At 36.1% G+C, this 22,130-nt stretch overlaps 1 protein-coding gene across 12 annotated transcripts in view; it reads left to right on the top strand.

The window, feature by feature from the left end:
* The window catches only part of NCOA1 (nuclear receptor coactivator 1), a 237,818-nt gene that overhangs the window by 95,118 nt on the left and 120,570 nt on the right, over positions 1 to 22,130 (top strand). For 7 of the 12 annotated variants that reach the window (XM_032353140.1, XM_032353141.1, XM_032353142.1 and 4 more), the window contains one exon: positions 15,980 to 16,045. The exons of 2 other annotated variants lie outside the window; for them this stretch is intronic. The gene's annotated coding sequence lies outside the window, so the exon portion shown is untranslated. Of the gene's footprint in view, positions 1 to 1,560; positions 1,661 to 2,565; positions 2,748 to 15,979; positions 16,046 to 22,130 lie in introns of those variants that run through there. 3 more of the 12 variants (XM_032353143.1, XM_032353144.1, XM_032353146.1) reach the window with 3 other exon arrangements.

Below are 22,130 nucleotides of genomic sequence, written 5' to 3'. Positions count from 1 at the left end.
ACAGCTGGAGGCAGAATGATCTAGATAAAAGCATAAGAATAAAGCTTACTGTGGTTCCTCCACCCGCCAGCCCCCCCCCCCCCCCAGAACTGAGTTCTTTCATTAGGGAGCACTTTGCATAAAGTGAAATGTTCTTTGTTCTCACTAGAGTAGACAACATTTTTATTTAAAATAACAGTATCCCCTGGCTCCTTCTTAGAGTCAGGAAAGAGAGGTAATCCCACCACTCCCTTGTCTTCCACCAGAATCTACCCTCTCTCTATCCTCTTCTTTCTGTTCTCTTTTTCTTTACCACCTTCCGTGGCCCAATAGTGAGTAATTAGTAATACTGAGATTTAAGGCTCAGATGGAAAAGATTGTGAAGTTGCAGGTTTAGGTTAATGGGGTGAAAAGGGAATGAAGGAGCGCTAAAACCTTGATACAATGGTACCAGGAGCATGTTTGCCAGGATCTAGAAGAATCAAGGACCAGCTTTTATCCAAGGTCCAGCATAAGTGATTTCTAGAAGGATGGCTAGGCAGCAAATACTATCTTGAGGAATGACACTGTTGAGAAGGGAGAGGAAATCTCTATTTATTAAGCATCTAGTAAGTATTTATTACCTGCATAGGTAGTTGCTACTCTATCATGCTCTAATACTAAGCTGAAGGGATTCTTTAAAATTTTAAAATGACTCTGGGGTGCCTGGGTGGCTCAGTGAGTTAAGCCGCTGCCTTCGGCTCAGGTCATGATCTCAGGGTCCTGGGATGGAGTCCGGCATGGGGCTCTCTGCTCAGCAGGGAGCCTGCTTCCCTCTCTCTCTCTCTGCCTGCCTCTCTGTCTACTTCTGATTTCTCTCTGTCAAATAAATAAATAAAATATTTTTTAAAAACCTTATAAAATGGCTCATAGTTGTTTTCTTTGTAGTGATTTTCTATTCTGAAACTATGTCACCTTCACTTACAGCTGGTTTATACCATCTGGTTTCTTGATGTGATCTAGACCAGATGTTGGCAAACTACAGCCAGTGGGCTAAATCTGGCCTGCAGCCTGTTTTTTGTAAATAAAGTTTTATTAGAACACAGCCACCATACTCATTAGTTTGTATAGTCAGTGGCTGCATTTCTACTCTGAAGGCAAGTTGAGTAGTTGCTAGAGAGACCATATAGCCTACAAAACCTAAAATATTTACTAACTGGCTCTTCACAGAGCAGTTTACCAACCCCTCTAGGTATCCATTCATCTTGGACCCGATGTGGGAATGGTCAAAATGGGAGGAAAGCACACTATTAGGTTATACTATTTGTGGATATTAGGATAGTGGCAGCATGAAAAGAGGTTTTGGGGGATTTGCATGAATGTGACTTTCTGGGCCCTTTTTAATCGTTAGCCCCAGCCTAAACTTTGAAAGGAAACCTTAAGTGTGAATATTGTGGCCCTTTTCTTTTTTAATACACTTCTTTGCCATTTTTTATTCCTACATATATACCTATGATCATAGTCTTGTATGGACTTATTCTAATTTTGTTATTCATTTGTATACTCACATAAATGTAGATTTACATAAGTATCTTAATTGGAAGTGGCCTTGAAGATCATCTGCTCTAACATACTTGTTTTACACATGGCAGAAACTGTGTTTCTGAGAAGTTGTCCTATATACCAGATGTCACAAAAGCAGGTTAGTGGCAAATCTGAGGGGTAAAACCCTGATGTTTTGACTAATTCCTGCTGTCATGCATTCACCCATGAAGCCTCCTCTGTAAGACCTTGCCCAGTGTATCTTTAAGGAGGACTTAAAAAACTAAAGCTGAAGAGGAGAGAAACATTAATTCTAGATTCTTATTTAATTCTGCTGCTGATTGATATCTTTGCAAATTTTTAGTAAGTATATCATTCTTTGATAGAAGTAAAAATCTAGAATGTAAATTAGGCTTATAAGGATGATTACAGACTAAGTTCTAGATATTTGCTTCATTTCCAGGTAAATGTGCAATTATTCAAGTAGACACAGCCACTATTTACAGTTCTCGAGTAATTTAATTTATAAGTGGAACATTGGAGAATCCAGAATCTGTGTTCTAAGTAGGTTACATAAATGTGTTTAAATGTTTTTCACTTGTGAACTGAATAAACTATATTTTGTAATTTGTAATAAAAAGACTTTATGGGGCTCCAGGGTGGCTCATTTGGTAAAGTGACTGCCTTCGGCTCAGGTCATGATTTCAGGGTCCTGGGATTGAGCCCCACATTAGGCTCCCTGCTTGTCTCCTTCTCCTTCTCCCTCTCTGTCTGCTGCTCCTCCTACTTGTGCTATCTCCGTCAAATAAATAAAAAATTTTTTAAAAGACTTAATTTATGATTTCATGACTTGATGAAAAGATCCCTTAAGAAGATATGCTTTATCTAAAAAGACAAAAGAAATATACCAGAAATTATAGCCATTTTATTTTTATATTCCTGATAGGGATATTCCCATCACAATTGGGGCAGAGTCATTATTTTCCTTAAAAAGCCTCTCCCTTTATTGCATCAGAAAATAATCATAGAATTTCTTCTTGCTGGTTCTCTGGGGACCCGTTTTAGATTAGAAGAATCCTAAGAGAAGCTCACACAAGGTCTACGTTGGAAACCGTACTAAAAGAGCAGATATTCGCATGCTTTTGGCTTATTCTGAGGATGATTTAAAAAAACCTCAGCACCATTATTCGCCTATGTTTAATGACTCTCTGCAGAGTTGTGTAATTGCTCCTTTTTTCCTGTATGTGGTAAGTCAGGCCCCTCTACTTCCTTTCCTTTTACATTGAAAAGTGTTTTAAAAATTTTCCTTAACTTTCCTTTCTTTTGTTACATATAATGAACAAATTGATATAGCTCAATAAATTTAACAAAAAAATTTTTTTTAAGATTTCATGTATTTATTTGACAGAGAGAGAGATCACAAGTAGGCAGAGAGGCAGGCAGAGAGAGAGGAAAGCAGGCTCCCTGGCTGGGCTCCATCCCAGGATCCTGAGATCATGACCTGAGCCGAAGGCAGGGGCTAACCCACTGAGCCACCCAGGTGCCCCAAATTTAACCAATCTTAACTATAAATTAGTTATGTTCAGCTTCTACAGTATACGATTGCTATGTAATCTTTCAGAAATTAAAGCCATTTTAACAAGTCAATATTTTATATTTAGTTTTATATTTTTATTGAAGGCATATGTCCAAATGGGTGTCTACAGAAAGAGAATCAAATGGAACATATGTTTGTTTAAGTTTGGAATCCTAAATCAATGCTGTAATTGATTACACCTGGTTCATTGGAATTGAGACTGATATATAATCATAATGGTTTGGATATCACTTATCTGGAATTCTGATTTGCGAACATAGTTTAATGTTCTAAGCTAGTAGCTGGGAGTTCTTTGAAACCATGTTTCGCCTTGATAGTTACAAAAATAATTGATTACTCTTACTGTTGTTTGAAATTTAAAATTTAATTTGTTAATAAAAAAGAACCAGGTGCAAAGTGCTGCTTTGTTTTCAAACTTATTAACATGTCTCCAGTTTATTGAATTCTATTTAAATTTATAAAACATAAGTGTCTAACATGAGTTCCATGAACCCCTTCAGAGGATCATTAAACTCTACTGATATTTTATTAAAATTTTTTTTTTCCGTGTGGGAATTGTTTTGTGATGATTAGTGTCTGTAGCATTTTGGAAGGCAGCTATGCTCACCACTATACCACCAACGCACATTTTGTAGTCTCAAAGCTGTCCATCAACCAAACAAGGTTAAAAACCACTTTTATAGGACTTCTGAAGCATTGTACTCCCCAAAGGAATATTGAAGGTAAATTTGCTTTGCGTCCTAGAATTACTTAATCATAGAATTTTGGAGTGACCATCTTGAAGCCCCCAGAAGTTACCCAAGGATTAGCAGAGAAGGCGGTGGGGCTCTTGTGGTATCCTGATTGATAACTTAAGGCCTTTTCAGCCTTCGAGCCTCAGCACAGAGGGTATGGAGCTTCAAATTGATAGCAGGGTATTTGTATTTGAATAGAAAGCTTTTGTGGGCTCAGTAGAAATCTTGAATAATTTGCTCCAGTAGTTTCATGAAGTATTAGAGTGATGCTAGTTTATGTAGTTTCTTAGAGGATGGATATATGGAGGTCCCTGTAGTCTCAAAGGAGAATCTCTTAATCTTCTCAAAAAAATTATACCTTTGGCAGTGTCCATAATGAATAGAATTTAGGCACATTACATTCATTCTGTTAGCAAATATTTATTGTGTGCCTACTATGTGGATGTAGGTTTCACCAGCTGATAAAGAGTAATTGTGGAAAATTAATGAGATTGTGTTAATTTAATAATATCTATCAGCAGTTTAATGTTGAAAAATGTTTTCTTTTTTTTTTTAAGATTAATTTATTTTAAGAGAGAGAGAGAGAGCATGAGCGGGAGGGGTAGAGGAAAGGGAGAGAGAATCTCAAGCAGGCTCTGTGCTTACCCCACAGCCCTACGTGGGGCTCAGTCTCTGGACCCCGAGATTGCAACCTGAGCTGAAACCAAGAGTCAGACTCTTAATTTACTCTGCCACCCAGGCACCCTGGAAGATGTTTTTCTTTCCAGTCACAAACCCAGAGAAGAAAATGTCATATAATAATACTGATAGGAGTTTTTGTATGATAGTCTTTAGTACGCAGGTTGACAGAGTTATGAAATATTACAAATTCTCAGACTACTGGGAATTAAAGAAATTGCCTTATTTAATTAAATAAGGACCAAAGCTAAAAATCCAAGATTTTCATTTTATTTATCACTCTTCACTATCTGATTGAGATTTACTATTGTTCTTAAGTTAATGATCTTTTATTGTTTAAATTTGTGGTCACATTTCTCACTGTGAACATAGAACCTGAATTTTTATATTATTTGGTAATATTAGTAGCATAGTTACAAGTAGCTAAAGCTATAGCAAATTAATTTGAAGTAATCTTTTTTAAAATTTATTTTAATTTTTTTATTTTAAAAAATATTTTATTTATTTATTTGATAGAGGGAGCATGAGCGGGGGGAGAAACAAGGAGAGAGGGAGAAGCAGACTCGTTGCTGAGCAGGGAGCTCAATGTGGGATTTGATCCTAGGACCATAGGATCATGACCTGAGCTGAAGGCAGACACTTAACAGACTGAGCCACCCAGTTGCCCAATTTGAAGTATTCTTTTTTTTTTTTAATTTGAAGTATTCTTAAATGAACATAGAGAGTCAAATGAATTTAAGATTACACATGATTGTAATCACTTTTCATATATGCTTAAGATGCTTTCAAAGTAAGGACTTTATGATTTAATATCTAATTACATTTCAAAGAATTAAAGACTAATCCCACTTTACAATATTCATTTTACACGGTATGCTCGAGATTTATGAACTGTGAGATTTTGTGCATATCTTTACAGTGCCAGTTAATCAGTTTGGCTTTTAAAACTGGAACAAGATTCTTCAACATTCTGACTCCTATTTTAAGATTCCTTACTCAGTTCAGCTTATTTAAAAAAAAAAAAACAAACTCCAATGAAATACTAACAATGTCGTATTTCTGTTGTGTTTGTTTTCACAAAACAAATTCTATATCTATATTCTATATCTATATTTCTATGTATCTATATATCATTCTGTATCTTTTAAAATGTATTTATTTTTAAATTTAAACATGTAAGGTATGTAATTGGTTTTCAGGGGTGAATATATGATGAAGTATTTTGATTACAGGCAGTAAGATTCAATTGATGCAGGAACCTCAGTTGTGTCCTGCCCCTCCCTCCTTTCTGTGCTCCCATGATTAGTATCCTGAGCTTATAACCTTATATTTATTACATTCTAATTTATTGCATATTTATTGTATTGTATCTTTCCTCACTAAACTCCCCCTATTCCCAAGTCCTTGAGGACAAGGCTCTAGATCAACTTTGAATCTTCAGAATGTAGCACACAGCAGATACTCATATATTTCTTAAATGAATGAACTGATTGAGGGACATGAGGGACTTATCTTTGGGTTTTCTATACTCACCAAACAAGATTTTAAACTCTGGGGTACTCTATAATGGTTTTCCAGAGCCTATATGTCTCCAGAGAGATTGATTGATTGATTGATTGATTGATTTTAATTGGTGTACATAATTGTAGGGGCTGGCAAATCTGAAATCTGCAGAACAGGCTGGCAGGCTGTACACCCAGGAAAATGTTGATGATGCAGCTCAAGTCTGAAGATGTCTACAGGCAGAATTACCTCTTCCTTGGGGAGCTTCAGTCTTTTTTTCCTCTTAAGGTCTTCAACTGATTGGATGAAGCCCACCTATATTATGGAGAATAGTCTGCTTTATTCAGAATCTCCTGACTTAAATGTTAATTTATCTTCAACCAAATCCAGAGTCAGAATGTCTACAAGGGAAAAAGGAAGAACTATTGCAAAAAGTGAAAGAAGTTTAAGAGACCTATATCCCAATGCTGAGGACTTCATTTGGATCCTGATTTGATCAAACCAGTTGTAAAAAAATGGATTTTGTTAGGCAAACAGAAAAAATTTAAAATGGAGTAGGTATTAGATGATAGGAAGGAGTTGTAATTGTATTGGATATAATAATTGGTATTGTTCCATTTTAAGAATGAGAAAAAAAGAGAACTCTCTATAGACTGAAGTTTTTATGGGTCAAACAAATAGAATATCTGGGATGGCTTTAAAATACTCTTTCTCTCCATGCCTATAGTAGGTGGAACAAGATCAGCAGAACATTAATAATTGCTAAAGTTGGGTAATGGTTATAAAGGGATTTATTGTATTATTTCTGTGTATAAAAGTTTCTGTAAAATTTTTTTTAAATGAGTAAAAGTATAATAAAAACAGGGCTTGTCACATAGTAAAAAAAAGGAAGTTGGGCACCTGGGTGGCTCAGTTGGTTAAGCAACTGCCTTCAGCTCAGGTCATGATGCCGGAATCCCAGGATCCAGTCCCGCATCAGGCTCCCAGCTCCATGGGGAGTCTGCGTCTCTCTCTGACCTTCTCCTCACTCATGCTCTGTCTCATTGTTTCTCTCTCAAACAAATAAATAAAATCTTTAAAAAAAAAAAAAAAAGAAGTTAATTCATCTTTAAAAAAAAAATAGCCTTCATATAAGCATCTGGATTGGTGTTTGACCATGTATCTGGGTACTGTGGCTTCACCAAGTTGACATGTAAAAGTAACCGTCATAGGTACCGAGTAAGTGATTAATTTCAGTGGGAAAAAGATTCCTAAGGGGCACCTGGGTGGCTCATTCGATTAAGTGACTGCCTTCAGCTCAGGTCACAATCCCAGAGTCCTGTGATGGAGTCCCACATCGGGGCTCCGGGGCTCCCTACTCAGCAAGGAGTCTGCTTCCCCCTCTGCCCCTCCCCTCACTCTCTCACACTCTTTCACTCTCTCTCCCTCAAATAAATAAATAAATAAATATCTAAAAAAGAAGGGAAAAGATTCCTCAGCATTTTCATAAAGAAATCAGCTATGGAAAAATTGAAATTTGTATAAAGAATACTAGTAAGTTAAAAAAGAAACATGCATGAGTAGCTATGGCCAAGACTGTATTTATATATTAGAATCTTATTTTCGTTTTACTTTATTTTTTATATTAACATATAATGTATTATTTGCTTCAGGGGTACGGGTCTGTGAATCATCAGTCTTACACAATTCACAGCACTCACCATAGCACATACCCTCCCTAATGTGCGTAACCCGCTACACTATCCCTCCCTCCACCTCTCACCACGCCCGCAACCCTCAGTTTGTTTCCTGAGATTAAAAGTCTCTTATGGTTTTGTCTCCCTCCTCATCCCTTCTTGTTTCATATCAGAATCTTATTGAAGTGCAACATAGGAAACAATTGAAGCATATGAACAAATACTACGTACTGTATAAGTTAGGAAATTTTCAGGGATCAGTGATCAGAATGGGATAGATTTAAGAAAATATTTTTCAAAAATAGCATTTTGATCTGATTTTGCAGAATGTGTACATGCTATGTATACATATGTGGAGTTGTGGAGTTGGGGAATAATCTCAGTAAGTACAATACCAAAGGCCTTAGAGAGTCTCTGGGAGGGAAAGGTGGTGGGGTGGGGGGGACTAAAAGAGGGCCTTGAGTATACATTTTACATCTGTTAAGCTAGACAACTAAAACAACAACAAACTTCTTGAAAGTTAATTAGGAGGGAAGTGATTAATTAAAACATTCCTTGCAGATACTGTCCTGCATGTATAGTGGACTAGAGTGGTTTCTAAGCCCCCAACCACAGGAGATGAAAGCATGGACAGAGATTTATAAATAGAAAGATAATCCAAGGCTCATAGAGGTTGCTGTAGAACTTTGTGATTTCATGTTGCAGACAAAGACGAGAGAGGATGGATATACTAAGTTTGCCTAAACTGGCAGTCTGACACTTTAAGAGTGATCTTAATTTTGATAGCAATGTGGAAATCGAGAGTGGGCAGGTAGAATATGGTGCATGATGTACTTGCATGACTTAGTAGATACTCCATGAGGTAAAACATATTGTAGTGTATTCTATTATTCCCAGCATTCCACTCTGAGGCATAGAATGCTCCTTTTAAGGAATTTTTTTTAAAAAAAGGTTTATTTATGTATTTGAGAGAGTGAGAGCGCACAAAAGTACAGTGGGGAGAGGCAGAGGGAGAGGGCATCTCAAGCAAACTCTGTGCTGAGTGCCCAGCGCAGAGCCCGGAGCCCACGCGAGCCTCCGTCCCACCACCCTGAGATCATGACCTGAGCCAAAACCAAGAGACCAGTGCTTACCAAACTGTGCCACCCAGGCGCCCCTTAAGGAATTTTATCCTACTTGGTGAGGTCAGCAGACTTTGGTTACAAAATTTATAGTATAGAATCTAATATTTGAAGATATCAAACTACTGATAAATCATCTCTGTCAATTGTGTAGTTAGTATCTGCTGTGACGAAGACAAAAAAACTGTAGAAGTTCAAAATGGGAGGGTATTTACCACTATTTCCTGGGAAGAATTTATGAAGGATGTCAGATTTAAGCTCTCATAAAATAGCATTTGGAGCATCTTACATAGTGGAGCTAATGGAGCAAGTGGAAAGCCTCACAAGTGGGAGACTTAGCTATGACTGAAATATACTACATGTTTTAAAAGAAAGCTCTGTTAATTTGGATTATCTTTTAATTTATAGAGAGCCCTTCTGCCTGCTTATTGTGTCTGGTGAGTCATTTTTATAGGCCTCAGCCTTAGCCCTACTGTTTACATGGAGCCCTGGCGACCTGAAACTGTAGCCTCAGTCAGTTATTTTTACCTTTTTCTCTCACTCCCCTTCTCTTTAGCCTGTCAGTCTCAAAAAATCATGAGTGTATTGGTCACTTCTTGAAAGGAACACTGAGATTATCTGTTATTTCCCACCTGTTGTTCTTTACTTTGTCATCACACTGTGTGTGCTTTTGTTTTCATTACTTTTGCTTTGCCCATAGTCCTAACAGTGGGGATATTCCTTGGTCCGGTCACATAGTCCTACCATTGTCATTGTGCTTTGGCCTGCCTCCTCTTGCTTTCTTTCCAGATAGGAGCTTTTTTCAATGGTAGTATTTCCTTCTGTGCGTGCTTCTCAGGCCCAACTCTGATTTGTTTTCCAAACCTTTTTACCTCTTACTGTTTCAGTTCCATGGTAAATCTCTTCTTTGGATTACATTTATAGCAGTTTTTATGATATGCACAGAATTTGAATTACTGAAATAAAACTGCATTTATTTTCTGTACCCTAGTTAATATTCTTTGCCTCAGTTTTTATCAAGTCGACTGATTTCTTTCCAAGTAGTCTATATCTTCAAGGTTTCAGTACATATTATCATCTTGCAATAAAAAATAGTTGGTATTTTTGAGGCTTGTCACTTTTATAAGTTTAAAATATTAATGCAGTTTACATGGAAAACTTTCTACAATTCTGTAGCTTCAATATTATTTTTAAAATAATACTGTATACTTATAATCAGTGAAACTACATTTTTAACAGTCCTGGGAAAAAAGGATTTAAGAGCTCCTGAGCATTTAATCCCACTCCTTTCTGTGACAGTTTTATTAATTGGGATTCCTCTGGAGATTGTTCTTTGGAAAACAGCCCCGCCTTCTTCCCACCTTTTCCCAAGAGGTTAGGATACAAGTATTCCTTTCCTCGCATGTACTTTAAACTTAGTTAGAATTATTATGTCTCCTCCCCTCCACCTTCATTGTTCGTTTTTACTACTTCTGTAGTTTCAAAAAATACTCACTCTAATTAAAATTCAGAAAGGCCACTGAGACTTCAATGTAGCTTTCATTTGTTATATTAAGTATAATTTGCTAAATGGTCACGTGGTTGGGGAAGACTACCAACAAGTAATTGGATGGTCCGCTGGTAAACTATTTTTTTCATAAATGTTAAATTCTTTTAAACGTTTATGTAATAACTGGTATTTTTCTTAAATATTTTTCTTTAGGTAATCAGTATATTTGTGTTAATAAATAAGAGCATAAGTAGAGCTATTCAAAATATTTATATTGTTAGTTGCCATAAAATACTATTCTATAATCTCCTTAATCTATTGAATAAAAAATTGTTGTCCTCCATCAAAAAGTATATTAGTGTGATCCAAGCAGTAGTATGTATACCCAACCTAAGAGATGACATTTTACCAGTACAATGGAAACTTACTTTGTATGTTTGTCTCAACTCATCCCTCTTCCTACCTCCCCACAAGTGTAAATACTATACTACATTTTGTGATTTTTAAAAAAATTTTTTAAAGATTTTATTTATTTTAGAGTAGGGAAGGGGGAGAGTGCCAGTATGAGTGGGGAGAGGTGCAGAGGGAGAGAATCTTCAAGCTGACTCCCCACCGAGTATGCAGCCTGAGCCAGGGCTTGACCTTACTGAGCTCAGCAGTGTTCAACCCACTGGGCCAGCCACATGCCCTTTTAATTTTTATTCTTTTTAATTTTTAAAAAAATTTAAAAAGGGTTTTATTTACTAGAGTGAGCGAGAGAGAGAGAGAGATCATAGTCAGGGGGAGGAGCAGAGGAAGAGGGAGAAACAGACTCGCAACTGAGCAGGGAGCCTGACACCAGCTAGATCCTGGGACTCTGGGATCATGACCTGAGCTGAAGGCAGACGCTTAACGGACTGAGCCACACAGACACTCCTGCCACCTCTTTTAATTTTTTGAAAATAAGTCTTGCTGCATATATATCTATGCTAAACAGAATAGTATTGATTTATTTATTTCTGAACTTTATAATAAATGGCATATTGTGTGTTTCTTTTTAAGATCTTCTTGTAAGTCTCTAAGATTCATTTACATTGCTCTCTACATTTTTCTCATGGCTAGTTGTAAATACGCAATAATATTATTTTATTGTTGATTGATACACTCGTTCTTGTTTTTTCTGTTATTATTATGTGGTATTATGAATAATACCACAATGAGTATTCTCATACACATCTTGTGGTATACATGTGTAAACGTACCTGTACCTAGGAATAGAATTGCTGGACCATATGGTATATGCATTTTCAATTTCAGATAATGCTAAATTATTTTCCAGTTCAATTTGTGGCACAGAGTGGCTAGATGTACACTAAAAATTTCTGTTCTTCCTGGGCACAGATTAGGTTGTCCTTTCCATCTTTTTTTGCATTAGGAATGTCTACTTAGATGAGATCTATTATGTAGAATATGAGTAGAAGTAATGTATGCCTCTTATAGGCTTGGCCCACAGAAATCTGCCATGTGTGATCATCCAGTTTCTTTTTTTCCATCATTTGGCCAAGTTGTGTTTCTCCCATACCAATTCTTGCATTTTTCCCTCCCCCTGTTAGGTACACTGTGCCAGTTATACCTGTATAGATAAAATAGAGGTGGTGGTCAGTGACTCTCTCTGTCTTATTTCTGTTTTTAAAGTCAATACTCCAAATAATTCACAATTATCTACAGTATCTTCTATGTTCTCTTGATACCCTTTATTAAGTAAGGATATTCTCTTTAAGATTTTTCTAAAAATGTTACCAGGAATGTTGAATTTCATTAAATGTTTTACCAGTTACTATGGAAATGATCATTTGAGTTTTCTCCCTTGATGTATTAATTTTGTGAATAATATTTATATCTTTGTAATGTTAAATCACACTTGTATCCCTAGCATAAACTCATATGGACAAATCTTTTTCATCAGTACATTCAGTTTGCTAATACAAGTATCTTTCAGTAAGAACATTTTTTTAGATTCTTAGTTTGGATAGTAAGGGATGCTCTGTAAAGTGCCTATTTCAGAAATTCCCAAACTTCCCCAGTTCATGGTGCCCTTAGAAAGACCAAACAAAAGAAATACCTAAAAGCTATATTTATTAAGCAGTTGGGTTCAAACGACTTCATATTTATGTCCTAACAGCTTAGTAGCTGTTTGAAAAAAGTACATAGATAAATTCAAAGAAAAAGCTATATTTTCATTTTATTTTTAAATAACTGCAATTATAGTCGGCCTTGAACAATGCAGGGATTAGGAGCACTGATCCTCTGCACAATCAAAAAGCCTCCAAACTTAACTACTTAATAGTCTACTCTTGACTGGAAGCCTTACTGATAATACAGTCAATTGATACATAGTTTGTATTTTTACAATGAAGTAAGCCAGAGAAAAAGAAATGCTTTTAACATTATGAGGAAAAGAAAATAGAATATTGTACAGCACAGTTCAAACCCATGCTGTTAGAGTCAACTGTACTTACTAGTGGGATGTGTATGCTTGAAATTATTGCATAACTTCTCAAATCTTGGAATGAGATTGGGCACTGCCACGCTCATTTCCTGTTCCATGTTGATTTTCACATGGTGATTGCTTTTTTATTGCAGCAACTACCATAAACTCAGATTCACAAAGAGGTCATCAAAAGGAATGCAGTGTGATTTAATGTTGAAACTATGAAAGAAAGCATGTGATATTTGACAGATGTTGTATATTGCTGTTTCCTTCAAATTGAAAACATCCCTTGATTCCACTGGTGAGTTCACTGTGGCACCTCAGGGTGACTTGGACCGTAGTTTGGAAGCTATAGAACTAGGTAGGTCCTGAGTTTTGGAGAAAGGATAGTGAATGACAATGTGGACATTAAAGAATACTGCATTTTTCCCCCATTTGATACACCTTATAAAGTATTGAGGTGATTGGAATAACAAAGGATATCAGCCCCACTTTTAATAAAATGTGCTTTATAAATTCATTTTTTGTGATGAGGCCTCGATTGTGAGGGATACCTGTATTTTATTTAGAGTTTCACACCTGTGTTTAAGAGTAAGATCGACATATTTCCTTTACTAATACTGTTTGGTTTTAGTATTAAAGTTATACTGGCCTCATAGGATAAATTGGGGAATATTTCCATTTCTGGGAAAGTTTTTGGTAAAATTCAACTGCCTTGTGAGAAGATTTTTTAAAAAATTGTTACGATTGGGTTTTCTTTTTTTTTCATTTGCTTGTCTATATTTTCTTATTTTCTATAATGCCATGTAATATACCTTTAAGAACAAGCAGTCTTATATCAAGACACAAAAGAAAATCTGTATATGGAGTTAATTCTTAGTTTGAACACTCAGTTCAAATCCTGTACTGTTAAGGCTAATTGACTCATGATTTGGGAGAAGATTTTTTAAACTATTGATTTAGTTTTCTTGAGACCAGTAGGATTATTAAGTCTTTCTGTATCTTCCTGGTTAGTTAGCTTTTTTTTTTTTTTAAAGCAAGGGAAACTTTTTTTTTTTTTTTTTAAGATTTTATTTATTTATTTGACAGAGAGAGATCACAGGTAGGTAGAGAGGCTGGCAGAGAGAGAGAGGGAAGCAGGCTTCCTGCTGAGCAGAGAGCCCGATGTGGGACTCGATCCCAGGACTCTGAGATCATGACCTGAGCCGAAGGCAGCGGCTTAACCCACTGAGCCACCCAGGCGCCCAAGGGAAACTTTTTTTTGAATAATTTTAGATTTATGGAAAAGTCACAAAAATAGTATATTAAGTTCTAGTATGCCCTTCATCAACCCCACCCCATTCTTGACATCTTCCATTACCATGATACATATGTTAAAACTAGGACAGCGGTGTTGACTAATTAAACTTCAGACTTTATTAGGATTTGAATAGTTTTTATTTTATTTTATTTTATTTCTTATTGATATCCTCTTTCTGTCTGGGGCCAACCCAGAGTATCCCTTTGTTTTTGGTGGTCATGTCTCTCCAATCTCCTAAGTCTATGACACTTTCTTAGTTTTTCCTTATTTTTTTGACCTTGACTTTTGAGGTGTGCTAACCAGCTGTGCTATAGAATATCTCCCTATCTGGGTTTATCTCGTGTTTTTCTCATGGTCAGACTGAGGTTATGAGAAGAATACCACCATAGGGAAGTGCCGTTCTCATCACATCATTTTAGGGGGTAGATGATATCCACCACGTCACTGATGATGGTGAATTAACCTTCCTCACATGGCTGAGGTAGTGTTGGCAAGTTTTCCCATCATGAAGTTATTGCTCTTCTCTTTCCCCACTTAATTCTTTGGTAACGAGTTCCTAAACCACTAAGTCTAGAGATTAAGCACCATCTCTTAGAAGGAGGGGTAGCGCCATATATTTTTTGGAATTCTTCTCTTTACTTATTTGTTCCGTCATATGTTTATATTAGTGTGCCCTAGGTTAGTTTTAATGGGTTTTGTTTTAAGAAATTACCTATTTCATTTAAGTTTTCAAATCTGTTCGTGGAGGGGCGCCTGGGTGGCTCAGTGGGTTAAGCCGCTGCCTTCGGCTCAGGTCATGATCTCAGGGTCCTGGGATCGAGTCCCGCATCGGGCTCTCTGCTCAGCAGGGAGCCTGCTTCCCTCTCTCTCTCTCTGCCTGCCTCTCCATCTACTTGTGATTTCTCTCTGTCAAATAAATAAATAAAATCTTTAAAAAAAAAAAAATCTGTTCGTGGAAATGTTTTCATAATTTCCTATTTGTTTAATCTTTGGTTTATTTATAGTTAGGTTCTCCTTCATTTTTAATAATTAACTTGTATCTTTTTTTTCTTGACCTCATCAAGGGTATTTTGTTATTGATTTCAAAGAACCAGCTTTTGGTTTTATCATTCTCTTTATTGTGTTTGTTTTCCATTTCATTGATTTATACTTTTATATTTCTTGCTCTTTATATTTTTAAGGTGAGGTTATTTTTTGAAATAACTTTATAGTTAGACATTTAGCCCATTAGTTTTCAACCATTCTTCTTTCCTAATATTAAAATAAAACTTTCAACCATTTCTTCTTTCCTAATATTTATGGGAATATATTCTCTTCTGAATGTTGCTTTTGCTGCATTTTATAGTTTTGAAATGTAGCATTTTCATTATTGTTTCGTTCTTAGTTTTACAGTTTTTTCTCTTAAGAAATAATTGTTTTCTGGTATTGTTTCTTGAATTATGAGTTATTTAGAGGTGGAGTTTTAAATTTCCAATTGCTTGGCAGTTTTGTGTTTAGTTTCTTTCTGACTTTTTTTTCATTGTGTTGTGATCAGAGAATATAGTCCTGGTGGTAGTGATTATTCTGTTCTCTCCTGCATGTTTCTTAACCTCTCTTTCATACTTTCCTTTCTAGTGACCGTGTAGGCTACTGTAAATTTGTCATAGCTGGAAATTTTTATGACAAATTTTTAAATTTTTACTGATATTTTATAATAGTGCTGTATTTACTTGTGTGTTTTGTGATTTTCTTCTTGAATTCTGAACTCCTTTTCTTTGGAATCCTGTGTAAGTATGAAAACTCTTTGGTTTAAGTTCAGGATACATTCTTCTAGAGTGGATTTTTATTTCCTTCTACTATATGCTTGGAGTTGGGGGGCTTGGTCTGTCAACCTGGATTTTAACTTAAAATTCTTACTCTTGGTTTTTTTAGGAACATCCACATGGTGTAGATGATTCAGGCATCAAATTCTCATGATGTGTTTGCTAAAACAAAGAGGTAAATTTTCCTTGATGTTTGCCTTTGAGGTATTTTTGATGTTTGAGTTCATCCTTTTCCTGGGTTATTGTCCATTTGGGTCCTGGCTTTGTCTGATGGCATGAGACCTCAGGAGGCCTGAGCCTTTTTCCTTGATCTCTCTTACTCTTAGTTTATGGCCCCTGTGTTACCTGGCAGCTTTGCTGCTTGCTTTTCCATCTTTTTTCTTAATTTGTTTCCATTGCTGATGTTGGTGGTTTTCCCTTGCATTCTTTATGGGGTATCCATCACTGAAAACGGTAATTTTTATATTTTATTGAGCAGTTTCAGATGCTATGTAGCAGAAATTTTTAAGACCTCTAGTATATTTCAGAGAATGGAAATCCTGTTGGAAATTCTTCAAAAGAATAATTTCTAGAAACCAGTCCAGACCCACAGACTAGAATCTGCAGAATGCAGGTCCTGTGGGTATTTTTAAAAACTTCTTAGATAATTTGGATACACTATAAGTTTTGATAACCACTGGCATAGAAAATGTTAAAGACTTTTTGTGTAAGCTTAAATAATTAAACATTCATAGCTAATGTTTACTGAAGGTAAGTTAACATACATAGTAGGCATGCAATAATCCTGGCTGTTAGTAGTAGTATTACATGCTGGGCTCTATTCTAAATCCTTCACACATCTTGTAATCTGTTCCTCACAACAATGCTATAGCTACTACTCCTATTCTCATTTTATAAATGAGAATTTGAAGCACAGCAATATTAAAAACTTACTCAATAATACATAGCTAACAGATAGCACAATTGGTACTTGAATCCAGATAGTTAATATAATTCCAGAGCATATAAGCTTAACCCCTAGTCCCTATGGTCTTCCAGATAACTAGCATCTTATTGATTCCCAGAGGGAATCTAACGTTGTAGAATATAGCAAGAAAAATATATTTGAATTATTATATATTCATGTCACTTCAGTATAGGTATAAGGGAAGCAGAATAGTATAGTAGAAACATCTTTGATTTACAGGAAGACAGGCATGAATCTTTTCCTCAATTGCTTACTGTATAGCTATGAGAAAGCAGTTTATCTTTTCTGAGTTTTTACTTTTCTTATTGGTAAAAGAGGATAATTATTTTTACTTCGTGGAGATTTTGAAGAAATAAATAGAACCTGTAATGTGTTGCTTAACCATATGCAAAGTGGAAGATCAGTATCAGGATTTATGGTATCCCCTAAGAAAACTGTGTTGATTCCCGTTTAGGAGATTATAATAAGCCTTAGTCTAGGAGCAGAGCAGTTGGATGGTACTGGATAATGGTGCTGGTGGGGGCCACACCGACTCTGTCGAGAATATATTTGGTGACACACACTGCCCTAGATTCTGGAGATACAGAAGTGAGTAAGACATAGCCTTCCTGTTCTCAACGAGTTGACAGTCTGCTTGTGCGCATCCAGACAGATATGTAGGCAAATACTTTGCTAGCTGCTACAGTGTGGTAAACATAGAGTGTTACGGGGACACATAGGAGAGATACTCAACCAAACCTTAGTGGATGAAGAATGGCTTCCCAGAAGGAGAATGATGATGTGGGGGATTAGAATCATAAATCTAGAGAGGAGGCAAAGCTAAGGCTGGTAGAAATTGCATTGCACTAAAAGTGTCCCATTCACTAACAAAATCTTCCATGTTAATGAAAATATCAGAGATGTTAAGAAAGTTTATCAGGGTCTAGGCTTTACTAAAGCAGTTTTTAAAGGTAAAATAAAAGTAAAACATAATATTGAAATATCTATTAAAGAGATTTCTGAGGTATTGTGGCCTATGTGCTTATTATTCGGTACTAGTGTCACATGAAGTTATGCTTCTCGGGAGGAGAGAGGGAGAAACAATGATCCTCAGAGGATGGAATGATAATTTGTGAACTGGGGTGAATATCGCCAGGTACTGTTTACACATTTCCTTTTCTCTCATCCTTGTTCACATGCGATGAAAAAAATATTTGTTTCAGTGACTCATTTATAGTTCATAGTTTTAATTTGGTATAGTACATTGGTCTGGTATAGATTTCCTGTTGATCAATAAAATTGTATGTATAGGAGTTGAGATTTCTTTTGATCTTTTTCTAGTGCCCCTTCCCAATAAAGTAACATACTAAAAATATGCAAGGGAAAGACCACTCCTTTGGCCAAACTGGGATATGAAAAAGGGAATGAATAAAGAAATTCTTAGAAGGGGAGGAAGGTGGGACTGGAAGAAAGAACAGGATATTGAAATGGGCAGTTGTAATGGCTAGAATGGAATCCGTGATTATAGGAATAATGAATGAGGTTGGTCTTTAAAAATAACCCCAGGGCAAGCAGTATCTCTGCATGTTCTGGCAGCCAGATGATTGTGACTTGATGTAAGAGTATACTTTGATCTGCAACTCAACTTGTATATCCATATGAGGCCCACCAAGTACTGTGGTGTTTTGCAAGAGTAGTCCCTGACTGAAGCTGGGGAAAGTGGAGCAATTGGAAAGTTTAGAACCCAGTTGTAGGAGGACTAAAGCCCTTAATCCTCAGGGTTAAGCAAAGGGTAGAAAGAGGAAGGGGAAAATGAAATCAAGTTTGTAAAAATTAATTCTGGAAAAGATATTTTGGAAAGCTTGTAAAATGAGGTTGAAATTGTAAACGTGTTTTCTATAATAATAAATCTTAGCACACTAGGAGTAGCCAAAATCTTGAAGGGAGAAAAACAATTTTGGGCCACCCCCCCCAAAAAAAAAACTCTCTATAATGCTATACCACAAATTTACCTAGAATTCTTCCTTATTTGGACTTTTATGGCATGAAGTTGGGTGAAGTTGACAGACACATTGAGCATAAAAGTGTGTAGGTTCGGAGCTTATGGTTGTATTAGGATATAATGAATTCCTAGTATCTTTGGGACATTTGTGTCTCATTGGGGTTTATTTTAGCAAGAACTCTTGACTCTGGGCACTTTTCTAAGAGTTTGTTGCGTTTTAAAGGATTGTGATTCTTTGGGAAGGTTGAAAATAATTCTTGAAACTGGGCATTACGATTGCTGTGCCTTCAACTTCTGCTAGTTTTCCTCTTATCTTTATTCATTTTCTCTCTCTCTCTCTTGCTCTCTCTCTCTCTCTCTCTCTTTTTTTTTTTTGTTTGCTCTTTCAGCTTTAACTGCTGCCCTGACCCCAAATATTGGGGTGTTTCCATAGTAATTCATTCTCCTCTCTCTACAGTTTTCCTTGGTCATCTCATGTACTCACTATCATCAATATGTCAGAGATTCCAGAACCTTTATATACCACTTGTTTGGAAGTCATCTGGATTTATCTGCTTGTATGTCATATTCATAATTAATGTAGACATAACTGAATTCATTAGCCTCTCCATCAGACATCTGTTATCTCCTGTAAACTCATTCTTGGCTTAGTGGCATTAATATATACCCAGTCTCCTGTGCCAGGAAACTTGGTGTTTGTAGGAGCTTATTCAGAGAACATAATCCTGAATGTAAACAAAATTTTAGCCAGAAAGATGCCTTATCATAACATTGTGTTTTAAGATTTTATTAATGTATTGATTTATTTTTTAAAGTAGGTTCCATGCCCAATGTGGGGCTTGAACTCATGACCCTGAGAAAAAGTCGCATGCTCTACCAACTGAGCCAGATAGATGCCCTGTAGTATTGTTTTTAATAGCAAAAAATTAGAACCAATCTCAAGTCCTGCACCACTGCTTTGATTAAAAACTGTGTCACAGAGAGAGCGAGGAGTGTTTCTCAGACAATACAAATCTTTTTAGAAGAATACTTAATAGCATGAGAAGTTATATACATAAATTTAGTGAAAAAAGATGCTTTGAAGCAATATGTGCACTGTGAATCCATAATCATTAAAACAAAACCATATCTGGATCTATGTTTATAGAAGAGTAAATATACAGCTGTTTACATTAATTCTAGTTGGAACACTTACGGGTTATTTTTATATTTTATTCTTTTTACTTACCTGTATTTTCTGGATTTGAATAGTAAACCTGAACTATATTTATAATTCAGACGTGTGGACAATGTGACCTCTCTTGTCCACCCCCAACTCTTGTTAATTTAGTCCAGTGTCTCATTCACCTCATTTGCTGCCATCAGTCCAGTCGCTCATCACATTGGAATTAGATTGCTACAACAACCCTCTTGCCTCCATTGCTCAGCTACCAGAGCCGTCTTCCTAAAGATCTTAGCCGGTTGGGTTCATTCTTTGCTTAATCCCTCCAGTTTAAGTAGTTAAATGTTAAATCCCCAAAACCGTCAAGTAGAATACATTTTGGATATTTTCCCTTGTTACGATTTGGTCTGAAGACCTGCAGCCAACTGGAATTTGGCCAGCTCGAGACTTAATGTAGCATTTTCTCCTAACCCTAACAAAGTCACTTTTGACCAGATAGCTGTGGCAGGTTTGGGGGGTAGGGGACCAGAGGAAGAGAGGGAGAGAGAAAATATAAATAGAACTCAGGCATTGCCAGATCTTTATTCTTTGTCCCTCTGCAACCCATCACATTTTGCCCTTGCTGGGTATTTGTTTGTTTCTATTCAAGGGACAATTTATTGGTTTTCTTGAGTGTTTAGTTAGTAAGAACAAATAGCCGAATAATGAAAATCCATCAGTTTTAGTGCCAATTATTATATCAGCAGATCCTATTAGGAGTATTTATTGAAGCATGTCATGCTAATAGTCCCAGAGTGTAATTATACTTGCAGATTTTTCTTGCTTTCAGGGAGTTTGTAACATGTTCCAGATGGTTAAATAGGAAAGAGTAGACATTTTGTACTGTCTTTTCAATTATGATTAAGAATTTGATGTTACATATTACTTATGTTATCATTCTTGCTTTTGTTAGATTTAAACATGAGAGGAATTTAAACAAAATGTGTTGGGTTTTTTTCTTTTCTTTTTTTAAAATTTCTTAACCATGGTCAACAATGAACAGGACCCTTCATAGACACTTTTCCCCTGTTAAGTTGTTTAATTGCTTTTAATTTAAGCATCATTAAAATCAGATAATTGCATCTTAAGTAGTAATTCTTTTATGAATGTAGTCCTTAATTTATTCTTGGAAGGTATTTACTTGGGTTTGTTTTAGACTTAAAATTACATGGTGAACCTTCTTGAAAATACTTACACAAGACAAATAGAATAATTTTCTAAACCGTTGATGGTTCTTTAACCTTTTTCCACAGAGTGGTGTGACCTTAGATTCAGCATTAGTGGGACATGCAATTTAAATTTGCCAGTGATAAGCGATGACTTTTCATTCATCTTTTCACGTTCTCCTGTCTACCCTTCACTGACCATTTAGCTACTTTCATTTGAAAGGATGTTTACCGAAGATTAGGCATATAACGTGTGAATGCAGAATAGAATAGTTTGTGGGTCATGGTTATCCAGACCCATAAACTGTGGCTTCTTATGACCTTGTATTAACCAGTTTGCTAACTGGTTAGTTGACTTGGAGAAATATGTTATTTTTCAATGAGCAATAGACTACTCTGTACTTCAATTTAACCACCTGTATATTTTTACAATGTAAATTTTGTGTGGTTGGGGGACAAATTGGTCTTGGCCCTTTGACTACCATTCTCTGTCCTTGAAGCTCTCTTCAGGATTTCTTGCATACAAGAAAACAAGGGAAAAAATACAAAAATATAATGCCAAACTTATATTTGGTTATGAATACTGTATAGACTATTCCTGAAAGATTTTTTAGGAATAAAGCAATGATGCATTCTGTATCATCCAGCAAGACTTACTTCCTGTAATTTGCCTTTAAATATCTTTGCTAGTTCTCAGATTTTCCTGTTCCTTACTAAGCTGCCACCTTTCTACCTTTTCTTGACCTTTTCTCCCCCAAACACCCTGCCTTCTCAGCCTCTGCACACTCTTTCAGTCTTCCTCATGCCCGCTCTACAAATTCTTTACAGTTTTTCCAGGTAAAATTCTTATCCTTTCTATAAAATTCTTTAAATTCCTTCCCAGCAAGATAGCCTAACTGAGTAGCCTAAACTTCTTAAGAAGAGCATGTCTTTGGGTAGATTCTG

Source organism: Mustela erminea, chromosome 7 (assembly GCF_009829155.1).
Source record: "Mustela erminea isolate mMusErm1 chromosome 7, mMusErm1.Pri, whole genome shotgun sequence".
Lineage (NCBI taxonomy): Eukaryota > Metazoa > Chordata > Mammalia > Carnivora > Mustelidae > Mustela > Mustela erminea.
This window is presented reverse-complemented; position numbering and strand designations above follow the sequence as displayed.